Here is a 13,002-nt window from a genome sequence, read left to right on the forward strand (position 1 = left end):
TCCATGGCTCAGCAATCTCTTGTGAGTGATGTGGTGTCATACTGGCCCACACAGGGCTCATTGTCTCATGGTATACTCAGAGTCCTTATACAATGGTGATTTGTTAACTGGACTTAACCTGCAGCTTGACTGTTTTAAGTGAAAAGGATGTAGAAAGTTTGTTCAGGTCTGGGCCGTGCACCTCAGAAGCTTGTCAGAAAAGCTGTGCGTTCACACACTCTAGTAAGAAACCATCAAGGAACTCATGGGAGAGAGAGACAGAGACAGAGACACAGACAGAGAGACAGACAGACAACTAGAGAGACACAGAGAAACATAGAGACACAGATGGAGACCCATAGAGAGACAGAGACTGAGACACAGAGAGACACAGATGGAGACAGACAAAGACAGAGAGTAATATGGTATGACTAGCTACTCTATAGCTTCATTTCCATGGTTTCAGTTTATATAGAGTTTGAGACTGCTCATGGCTTCAGGCTTCCGCTGAGGAGTTTTGATTGCTAGAAGACTAACAATCATTTTTTTTTTTGTTGAACAAAGTATCGAAAGCTTCTGAAGTTCTCCATTTGGGGGTGGAGGGAGGTGGAGAGCCACGATCTCATCTGTTACTGTTTTCTTTCAGATGGACAAACATACTTGACCGTTGTCCATCGCACAGGTCTGCTTTACAGACCTTTGTAGATACTTCTAATTCTGTATGTGATCGCAGGTCTCTGTGGCAGATCTTGATTGGCTCACTGTCTCATGTTACGTGGATAGTTTCTACACTAAGGAGCTGACTCAACAAAACTGATGGTCAAGGGGGGCTGTGCAAGGTGCAAAAAGGTGATCAATAAGGGTGCCATTTATAGGGAGGCAGGAATGGTCAACTATGCAGTTTTCTGTGGAGTGGATTAGAGAGAGAGAGAGCTCTGTATGTGATGCAGTGGGACGTCATTGCAGTGAAGTCAGGAGCTAGAAAGGAGGTCCACATTAAAGATGTACAAGTGTGTGTCAGCTTCAGTCTGCATGAGACTTGGGCATTTCTTTCTCTAGTTTAATGAGAAGGTGCTAACTAATGGAGCATTTTAACTGCACTTCATGAGAGACTGCATATGTCCTAGGGACAAATGAGACTGGAGGATGGGTGGGGTGAGCATCAGACAAAAAAACAGGGTGACACTTACATTGTGACAAAGTAGGAAGAAAGGTAGTGATGGATGCAGTAACCAGCCAGTGTACAGGTGATGGGATTCCTGCCCAAAGGTACTTATTTTCTCAATAAAATGGATGAGAAGTAAAGGAGTCAGTGCTGGCTAGATGATTTCAACCAGTTAGAGAAGGGTTAAAACAACCATCGCAGAGGGCTTAAAAGGGGGAATTGACTAGGATAATGAAAGGAGTCCGGTAGTGGAAATGTAACCATTCAATTCTTGTTGACAATTCCTTCCTGTTGGCATTCATTACCCCACTTAAAAACCAGGACAGGAGCCCAGCTCCCTGTATCAATTCTCCCTAAATCTATAGGTATATTCTGTAGTCTTCTTTCAATTTCTCTATGTGTTTTCAGCACATGGCAGTATCCTATAGCCACCCAATGATGACTAAAGCGTCAGGGGCATCTTTTTTTTTTTCAACTATCCTCCTTCTGAAGTTTTCCGTTTGATTTCCCCAGTTGATGGCTATGCAAGGGAAGTAGAGTGGAACTCTCAGCATCAGCCTGTTTCAGAACAGAAGGCTCAGACGTTAACTTTGGCACATGATTTTAGCTGTTATTGTGTAGAGGGGAAAAAAAAACCTTTCCACTTTGGGAACCATACCCATAAGACTTCAGAGCCAAAGCCCATGTGCTCCCCAAAGGCTTCCCCTGAAACTACAAATGGTCCATCCAGGCTATTTCATTCGGGGTATTTTTAGCAGGCATTGATTTCTTACTGAAACCAGGCATCATGCTGCTCTGATTCTTTCATTCATGTGATCTTAAAAGCATTTTTTTCTGAACATTAAAAAGATAAAAAGTACTAGTAAAGCCGAAAGGACATAAATATAGAAAGTTATCAAAGTCTTGTGGGAATCCCAGTATTTCAACAAGAAAAGGTTTAAACTCAGAACCTACTTCTGGAGAACAGCTGCGGTCATATGGTCTATGATCTTGGGGTAAACTATTTTTCGAATGTGGGCTAAGAATGCAGGAGAGCTGGAATGTACAGTCTACAAGCTGAAGCTTGTACCGCATCCCAGAAACTATGTATCAATAGAACAGTAGGACAGAATCTACTCAGAGAGGTTAAGGCGATTCCAACTAAAGTCTAAATAAATGAGAAGATCAGAACAGGGGTTCATTAGTCAGTGTTTTCAAGAGTCACGGAATTTATGGAATGCATCTTTCTCTCTAATATCACACTCATGGGTAGACTGAATGTTCTCGTTAATGTGGCTCTATGTTTTAGATACTTGTCTGTCATACGGTGGGTTTATCTGTTGAATGAGCTCCAAATGGTTCCCTTTTATAGAAACAGAATAAAAATGTCATAGTTAATGAGTTACCTAAGGAATAAAATAATTCACAGAGACCTATGGTCTTCCATCTTTTCTTCGCTATTAACCAGCTCCAGGGACTTAGAGACGTCATACCCCTCCCCTTGTCTCTTCTTTAGAAGATGTAATGTAACTTTCCTTTCTGTTTTATGGTTTTAAATGTAAAGCCATACATTAAATAGAAGAAAGCATTTTAGAAAATTAAAAAGTGATGATTATATCATAATTTATTAGGGGATGAGATGTTTTATTGTTAAAAATGTTTTTTCCAAAAGAGAACAAGGTTGTTTCAAAAGGATTTATCTGTAGAAATTATTAAAAACATTTTCTTGATTTTCTTCTGGGACACATTATGACTAAAAAGCATTTTCTGGACAAAAGGCTATGTCCAGCTAGTGGTTTTCCTCTGCCAAACTCTGGACAATGACCAAAGACACACAACCATAGTAGGAGGTCCTGTTTCCAGGAAAATTAATTTTATTTTTGTTAAAAAGATGCTTGAGCAGTAACATGTCTTAGGATTTGCCCAAGTGTAGACAGGGTCTTTAACAGATTAAACTGAAAAAAGCCATAATGGTATTTTTGAAGTTAAAAGGTTCCTTGGTCTCTTAGGATGCCATTGATCAATGTTCAAGGATTCAAACAAACAAGAAAACACCTTTTGCTCTGCTATGGCCATTGCATTACCTTTTCTGATAATTCCCCGTGGAAATGTTGCCATCCTTCTGTGATCATAAACTTGATAGAACCCATGATCACTTAAGAGGCAAATCGGGGAGTACACATGTAAGGGACTTTCTTGGTTGGGTTAATGGAGGTGAGGTGTCTCACCCTGACTATACATTTCATGGGCTGCAGTTCCAGCCCAAATAAGGAAAAGGCGAGAAGTGCACCAGTGTTTGTCTCTGAGGATGCTGTGTGACCACTGCCTGATGGCTTATCTTACTTGTCAAGATGAACCTATATTCTCATACTGTGAGACAAAAAAAAAATAAACCTTTTCTTCACATTGCGTTTTATATTTTTTCAAAGCAACAAAGCCAACTAATTAATAAACCTGCTTTGTGCATTTTCTGAAAATCTTCCTCTTTTGACTTGGCCGTAGGTTTTTGAGTCAGAATTAGGTCATAACGGGAAGCCAGAGGAAAAAGATTTGAAGCAAGGATGCCAAGTCCACAATCCTCAACAAGACTGGCCGTGGGAGAGAGATGGTGTTACAGGTGCTGGGAGATGAGGGTGTTCCCAAAGTGAGGACCAGAGCTGAGCTGCTCAGGGACTCCAAATGGCAAGATCAAGTCATGACAACACCAGCTGAAATACAGAAGTAAAGTCTACAAAACACAAAATACAAAGATTATAAAGTATGATCATTCAAATCACATCCACTTAAATATTTTTCTTTGCACCCATACTTGAGGCTATTGGCCATTCTGGGAAACTTTAAGGATGGCTACATGTTCTCTTTTCATGACTCCTTGTGATGGAAAAATCACCTGTGCTTTGCCATCAGGACAATTTGGCTTCAGATCCCCACTATCTCCTCATAGTATCAAGTGTGACTATGAGCACTTTACGTAGCCCCACATGCAACGATTTCTTCATCTGCAAGATGGCATTTTACATCTTCCTTGGGGGTTGGTAGAAGAACTGAAAATTTAACTATAGCTTGTAGCTCTTACTTTGTCTTCCATATATTCCATGTGACTATCATCACTGCTCTTATCTTCCCCATATTTGTTGCTTCTATGACCATTTGGTCCGTTTCATTGATCATGTCAATAGTTGATGTTTTTATGAAGCTGGAAGGAAAGAGAGGAGTCAGAGAACTTTAGCTTGGAAGATATCTTTTCTATCTTTTAAGTGGTCTTAGTTCTTGAAAACATCAATAAGTATCAACAATTACGATGGGCTTGATAAATAACAGGAAAAGTCATCCTCATTTTTAGGATGCTGTATTCATTCACTTAGGCGGCTCTAACAAAATTCTGTACATTCATCAACTTGTAAAATAGTTCCCCAGGAATTTATTTTTCATAGTTCTGGAAGTTAGGAAGTCCAAGATTAAGGTGCTGGCAGATTTGGTATTTGTTGGAGTTAAGTTTCCTAGTTCATAGATATTTCCTTATTGCAATCTACCTGGCTTTGAGAGATCCCTTTTTACAAAAGCACTGGTTCCATTGACAAAAAAAATAGGACTGAAAATTACCTTTCAAAAGGCTCCACATAGTGCCACTACTTTGAGGGTCAGAACATCAACATATGGATTATAGAAAGATATAATTATTCAGACCATGGTAGTTTTAGATTTTTTTTTTACATGTTGGTGTTTTAGAAATTATTTCTTTAATTTCATGAGATCAATATAATCTAATAATTTTCTTCTTCCTTTTCTAAACACTCTTATATATTCCTCCTTGTTGGTCTTTAAAATGTTTTTAAGGTGTGTGTGTGTGTGTGTGTGTGTGTGTGTGTGTGTCTGTGTAGTGGAGGTGGATTTGGAAGCCAGAGACATTGGATTCCCTGAAGTCAGAGTTACAGGTGGTTGTGATTCCCACAACCTGGGTGTGGGAATCAAACATACGTCTTCTGGGAGAACAGCAATACATATTCTTGACTGTTGGGACATCTCTCCAACTCAAGGTATAGGGTTTTTTTAACCACAAAAATAGCTGAGGGCTTTCGCGTGCGCGCGCGCGTGTGTGTGTGTGTTCTCTTCCCCAAACACCACAGCTGCTGGAGATTCACAATTGCATGATATTCTGGTCCAGGAATTTATATTAACCATAACTTCATAGAGCTTTATAAGTGAAAAGAGGACATTATAAAACAGCCATTGACCAGCATAGGGTATTGCCTTTCTGTGCACAGGCTCTTTATAAATTAACTCATTTCATATTTATGACAAGCAAAAATATGAATGTATTATTTTCTTTCTAAGTGAGGAGATGCAAATTTAAAAAGCCAACTGTTGTCTTGCTCATGAATATGTAGTAAAAAAGATATCATACACATTAATATCAGTTTGATTTCTACTACCATGTTTGTTTAACAAGGTAGTTGAATAAGTCTAATTTCAACAGAATTTTCTTGAGATACTTTTTTGTCTGGTGCAGTTAGAGCTGGACTATTGATGGTTTACAAAGAAACATTTATTCCTTAGTAGGCCTGGTTTTAGTGTTCTGTCTTTAGCCTGTCCTTCTTTCACTGGGGTTAAGTTAGCTTCTCCTTTTTTTTTTTGGGTACCACTGAACTGGCACACAGACTTATCGTATGCCTAGTTTGACAGAGCAGAATAAAGGAATCTGTCTTATTAAAAATCCTGTTATGTTTGGAGTCTTTCTAGTGAGTTTTACATGCTCTTAGAAGACAACAACATAAAATTTCTTTTTGTTTGGTTTACTTTTTGCTTTTTATTATTTTTTTTTACAATTTATTCGCTGTATGTCCTGATTGTAGCCCACCACTTCAACTTGTTTACCCTCCCCCCCTCTTCCCCAACAACATAAAAGTTCAGCTATAGATTTACACAAAGGCATTGGCCAAGTGCACGAAGAGCTTGAAGTAGTTAGCTACATTACATCTGCAGTTGTCAGAGGAGAGCACAATGAGTGTGTGAGTGACAGAGCTCAGCTGTCTCCACTGGACAGTCAAAGTTCTACCCACAGTTAGAATGGGCCCCACATCTGTTAATGTAGTCAAGATACTTTGTCAGAAACACACTCAGAGGTGCCTCCCGGGTGATTCTAGAGTTTGTCAAATACACAGTTATCACTAACGACCACAATTACAGAAAGGACTTCATTTCTCTTTCTCAATTCCTCTAGGTCCTGACCTGAATCCATCCGGACCACATCCATTTTGCTTACTCTTCCTGCTAGTTCCAAGCAACACCTGCGTAGTCGCTGAGTTTTCATCCCTGGCATCTTCAGCACCATGGCCAGCGACACGCTTATCTCGACTTTTGTTCTGCTAAGGACAGAGACCTTAGAGAATGTTACTCTGAAGTACAAGAAACAAGATACAGTGGTATAACATGAGTAGAATTTTATCTCAGAAGACATAAATTATTCAGAAAACAATTTGACTTAAAACCTTTCCGATAAAAATAAAAACAAAACAAAACATATAACCCTAAAGGAATGTAAATGAAACTGCCACGACGAAGTACCTTTACCAAACAGACAGGAGGGAGTGGTCGAGTTCCCTTCTAAACACTGAGGTCTATATCTATAGATTAGTGTTGCTCTTTACCTTAATCAAAGAAGCTTCTTTTCCTTTCTCTCTCTCTCTCTGTCTCTGTGTCTCTCTGTGTGTCTGTCTCTCTTTCTCTCTCTCTCTTAGTTCTCTGAGGATTTCATACATTGTATTTTGATCGTAATAGACCCCTCTCCGCACTCCTCCCAGAGCCGTCTCCACTTTCCAGTCCAACCAACTGTGCTCTATTTTTTTTTTTTTGTTTTGTTTTCAAACCCTTCAGTTTCTGCTGCTCATATACTCTTGGAGGTGTGGCCTTCACTGGAGGGTGGCCAACCTAAACAAGGGGTTGTACTCTTAAACAAAACTGACTCTTCTTCTCTCGGAAGCTATCAGTTGCAAGAATGTCTTAATGAGGGGTGGTGGGCAGCAGTCAATGCAGAGTAGTATAGCTGCTTATGATAGTGAGAATAGCCAGAAGAAGACCTACAGGCTAAACTAACCTTGGCCCATGAGGCTCACATCGTCTGAACCACCAACTAAAGACTGACATATACCCTCTGCATACATGTAGCGGATGTGCAGCTGGGTCAACATAAGGATCCCTTTCCCCTAGCTGGGCTGCCTAGTCAGACCTCAGTGGAAGAGGATACATTTAGTCCTGCTGTGACTTGAGGTGCCACGGTGGGATGGTACCCTTTGGGGGCCTCCCCTTCTCTAAGAAGAAGGAGGAGAGAGGGGATGGGGGAAGGGGACCTGAGGGTGGGACTGGGAGGAGAGGAGGGAGGGGACTGGAATAGGGTTGTAACGTGGTTAAATAAAGGGAAAATAGAAAAAATAAAGGGAAAATAGAAAAAGATAAATGAGAATAGGTGAGTGACTACTGAGTTGCTCAGCATTAAATGATACATCTGTAACAACTTCTATGAGGCTCAGGCAGCTCCATAGAGTGTGGACAGGGAAAAAGAGTAGAGCTGGGGATAGGGAGGAATGCTTTGAAATGTTTTTTGGACAAGACATGGCTGTTTAAGTCAGGCATTCACAGCAGCTGTGGCTACCTTCATGAGATCAAGCCTGTCAAAAATCTAGCATGGCGGGTTGAGGGGGTCCTGAGGCTTTACCGCAGCTGAATTGGCACTTGTGACTCCTGTGGTGTGGGCAGTTCCACTCTTCTTCCAGGGTGTGGCTGCTGGTAGCTTTCGTGTGCTCATTTAGGCTTGAATAATTGGAGTCAATGGCTTATATATATTTTAAAGGCAGGAGAGACACATGTTGAAGGCAACTGGGGAAATCATAGATGGGTATGATCAAGATATAGTTTATAAATGTATGAGGCTGTCAAAGAATAAATAAAATATTAAATAAATAGAAGGAAAGTTAGTGCCTTGTACATGAGGCAGTGTAGCCAAGGGACTAAATACCTATATAATATATTATGTTTAAAAATTCTATCAAAGAAGAAAAACATACATTTTATATATATATATATGGAGAGAGAGAGAGAGAGAGAGAGAGAGAGAGAGAGGCAGGTAGAGAGGCACGCAGAGATTTATTTGATTCTTTTTCACTGCGGTGCACATCCTTGATAGGTCTAAAATAATACAAAAAAATGACTAGACATTTTAATTCCTATTCATTGCTTCTTACTGTCTATCTGCTAGTGTTTAAGAAAGTCACTTTAATTCTCTGACATTTACTTTCTCCTGATAAGGAGCAAGTGCTTAGACCATGAGACCTCTGAGCCCAGTGGCTCTTCCTTTCTCTAGCTCTTAGCTTTTTGCTAATTCAGATTGATATCTGAAGAGTATTTCAGAGTGTTCTTTTGTCAGTGAGCAGCTCAGAGTGTGGGGGTACCTATGTTGTCTGCATGTAATTAGATTTATATGGTCCTAGCAGATGGAGATGCTGGAGGTCTTGCCTGCAGCCTCATATTGATGAGAATCTAATTCCATTTGACTTAATGGTGTCCCTAATTGAGCCACAGAGTACAGAAAGGTCAGTTTCACTTTTCTGAAAGCGTCATGAGATCTGAGTGGCATTTGTGGCTTCCTGAATAATTAAGCTGGTACTAGGATAAAATTTCTTTCTGCAGCCCCTAAGTTCTGCATGTCACCACTCTGCAGCCACAAATTACATTACACATCCTTCTGGTATTGTTTATTCTCTCCCATATAAACGACTTCACTTGCAGGAGCTTAGCCCCTCTGCATACCTGATGATTCCTGCAGCACAATATGCGCCTTGCAGCACTTCCGTCAAATAAAGGGTCCCCTCAGCTCACCAACAAAGTGCTTCAGAGGCTTGTAACATAGGAGGCCTCTGATGTTTTCTCTCTCCCTCTCCTTTCTCTGTCCCATCTCTCCTCTCTTTCCCTTTGTCCTTCTCACTTTCTGTGCCATTCTTCCCTCAACACAGTTTGGGACTATGACTCTGAAAAATGCTGTAGGATTAGGTCAATTAGAACACAGCCCTGTGAGTTGTAAATGGATACAAACCACAGCTGATAATTTGACATCAAATTTCCACAGCAGGCCAGTTCTTTCCTTGCTTTGGATTGCTTCCACCCAGAAGAGCTACTTTTACCTTCACAGCTAGGCATGCAGCTGGTATTTCCATCTCATGGATACAACCCTCCTACATCTCCAGGGCTTATGCATTTATTTCTGCAGGGATAAGTTGAGTCTCAGGACTATTATTTTTTGGTTCAGAATGTGGTTCATGTTTTATTATACTTTAATGATGTGTCTTAACCATGGGGTTTGCCAGTTTGTGTGATAAACTTTTGAAAGTCCACACAAAACCCATTTTGTATGACTTTTTAAATTTATGTGTTTTTTGTTGTTATTATTTTTACTTTTTCATTTCTTTATTTGTGACTTTAACTGTTTCTAATTCCAAACGAAGTAGACACACTCAGAAAAAAAATAAAGGATTTGAAGACATCAAGGATGTTACATCAGTTGAAAAGAGATATTGATCACCCATTCTCTGGAAATAGAGGTATATTCCATAGTAATAATTCAGAAGAAAATATATCAGCTGTAGAGGAATTTTAATCTAGCTACATAGTTGTTCTGGTAAAGGATCACATCCAAAGATCTAGGTCCATCTGATCCAGCTGGAGTGCACTTTTAATCTCTCTGGCTGGAACACACACGACACACAGTTAGTACACACCTTTAATCCCAAAACAATGGTTTCTAATTGAGGGACAGATAAAGTGATGAATCAGAGATTTAACAGAATAAGATATGCCCAACTCTAAAGAGAACAGCACAGGAAAGAAAGGCTACGTAAGGGAGCACAGGAAGAGGCAGGAGTTTTAGAGAGTTAAGTTCAGTACCAGTGAGTTGGGAGTCAGTTATGAGGCACTTCAGTGGAGTTGAGTTGTTGGTAGTTCAGTTCCTGGAGTTCAGAGGCAGTCTTGACTGGGACAGTTTTACATAGGCAGGTGGCATAGAGAACAAGATAGATACAGGTGAAGCCAGGACAAACCAGAGAACGAGAAGGAGCCAGAAAATTAGGATAGATTGCTAGAGTTATTTTGAGCCCAAACAGCAATTCAGTCAGAGGCTGAAAGAAGCCAGTTTGAATTAGTTTGAATACCTGGAGAGGTATTTTGAGACAGAACTGCTAATTGAAACAGTCAGGAAGAGTTCAGAAAGAACAAGAAAGGGTGAAGTTAATCATCAGTAAGCCTCCAAAATGACAATTACATCTGCAGAATAAAAGATACTCTTACAATTGACTTTGAAGTTCAATATAAAGTAACAACAAAAGAACAACAGATACTATTTATTTTTAGACTATTTTTTGATAAATTTGATAATGGGAGGGAGAGAAAGAGGGAAGAAGAGTGAGACTGGGAGGGGAGGAGGGATGGAACTACAACCAGGATGTGAAGTGAATAAAAAATATCAATCAATCAATCATAAACTAAAAAAAAAAATCATAGAATTAATGGCATCTTAAATTCAAGGTTAATAAAAGAGTTTTGACATCATGTTTTTTTTTTTTTTTTATTGGAGTACTCCCTAAATATTTCTTTTTCAAGGGTGATCAGTGAATGGTGACCTTCTGAGTCTCTTCAGATCTCCATTTTCTGTTTTCTTCCTTTTTCTTGCATGGTTATTTGACTATTTCTATGATTCTTTTGCATATAATTTTCCTTAAGAAATAACAGAATTTCTCCATGTTACCTAGCCCTCAATGTTATTAGGCAGATAGTTCATGAAGTTTCTTTTTTTTCTGTAGTGGTTAACTTATCTGTTTGGTTCCTGTACTGCTGAAGGAAGGTTTCCATGTGGCTTTTCTTTTGTTCTGGGGTTTTTGAAATGTGCATTTATTTGTTTGTAGAATAAAGGTATTTTCGTTTTCATTGTCTGACAGTCATTGAAATAGAAATTTGCTTCTTGTACTTATTTAATAAATTTTCCTTCAATATATATCCATTCTTCTCATTGAGAATTCTTTTTATATGAATTCATTCATTGTATAATTGTGTCCATTATACAACTCAGCATAAATCATACAGTTTTACTTTCTAAAAATGTATGCATTTTTAAAATTTGAAAATTATATTTTAAATTTCCAAGATCTCTTAATTTTTCTTTTTTGGGTGGTATTCTTGTCTTCTAAAATATTAAATTGCCAATGGTATTTACTAAAAACCTTATCCTGCCTGCTCCATGTATCACTGTCCACAAACCTAGGTTTTCAGGTATTTAGTCCCCTTCTTCCCTAGTGGACTGTACTGCTCAGAGTTCCCCAGAGAAGCAATAGCAAGATATCTTTTACCCAGAATGCTCTGGATGGGGAACTAACTTAAGTGAAGACATTGTGGCTTGGCTGGGACTCATCAATGTCTGTTCTCTGACCTAACTGACTATAAGTCCTTCGGTTTTATGGATTAAATATCACATAAGATCTTCAGGAGATGCTCATCTATTTTAGTTCCAAGGGTATTTAGATCCATTAGCCATTTCTAAAAACCCCTGGTGGTCAGGTTTTGTTGTTGTTTTTACCAGCTTAGCACTTTTGTTATTTGGGTAGCCACAACAATAGTTCCACTCATTTCGATGATCATTTTTTTTTTTTTACTTAGCTGTGGCTTCTTTGTGGTCCCATTAGCTTCTTATAAATGTAGAATGTCCAGTATCCACTTCTGGCTCAGGTACTGACTATCATCAACCTAGTTCTTAGTGTCTTAGTAAAGGATGTCACTGGTTCCTCCTGGGGCACATTGCAAGTGGAGGCTGTGCCTGTCGCTCACTGTGAATTCACTAAAACATGCCCATCTTCTTAAACACGCCAACCACACCTAGTGTTTTACCCTTAAAAAGAAATATTTATTTTGATTGCATGTGTCCAAGTGACTTGCCTGCATTTATGGATGTGCGCCACATGCATGCAGTGTCCCTGGGGGCCAGAAGAGGGCAGTGGACCCCCTGGAACCCAGAGTTACAGATTGTGAGTCACCATGTGGGTGCTGGGAACCAAACCCAGGTCCTCTGCAAGAGCAGCAAGTGCCCTTAAACCCTGATTCGTCTCTGAAGCCCATGGCTTGTCACTTATCCGTGTGAGCTGCTACTGACCGTAAGTTAATTCAACTACCTGAACGTGATGAGTGACATAGGCCTGTCCATAGCTACCAATGCTGAATTCAGCAGCTGCCAGTGCATCCATGGTAATAAGTTCCTGAAGTGAAGCTGAACTACCGTGAATCCATCCCCACATGGCCTTCTTGTGTTACATTTCAAAGCCTTTGTGGAAGTAAGTAGCTATTTTGGTGTAAAAGCCTTCTTCTTTCTCGTTTGACTTTGTAATCAGGATTTTTATGGAAAGCCAAAATCAATTCTTCCGGAGAGGTGAAATCAATGAAGGGCAGTAGGGTGGGGCGTAATCAGCATTATGGTTTCCATAAGATGCAGTTCTTCTCAGTGACAGTATAGTATTATCTCAGAGCAGGTCGTGACCACGTTCATTAGAGGGTGGAGTGATGGTTTGCCTCTCCTGACAAGGATATGGGGCTTCAGGGTTGAGATCCAGTCTCCCAAGGTCACACTTCCAGTTCTTAAGAGTCTTCTCTCTCCTCATCACAAGTTAACATTTTACAGACTGGCAAGCTTCAGATGTCTTAGCATTCAGGAACTGTCTGCTCTTGCTTTAGTTACAGCAGAGGCATGAGTTGCTTCAAGAGACTGTGATGGGTGGGGAGACAGGCTCAATCGGCGACATGCTTGCCCCACAAGCATGGTGACCTGAGTTTAGGCCCTCCCAGCACTCGTG

This window comes from Meriones unguiculatus, chromosome 9 (assembly GCF_030254825.1).
Source record: "Meriones unguiculatus strain TT.TT164.6M chromosome 9, Bangor_MerUng_6.1, whole genome shotgun sequence".
In the NCBI taxonomy this organism is placed as follows: domain Eukaryota; kingdom Metazoa; phylum Chordata; class Mammalia; order Rodentia; family Muridae; genus Meriones; species Meriones unguiculatus.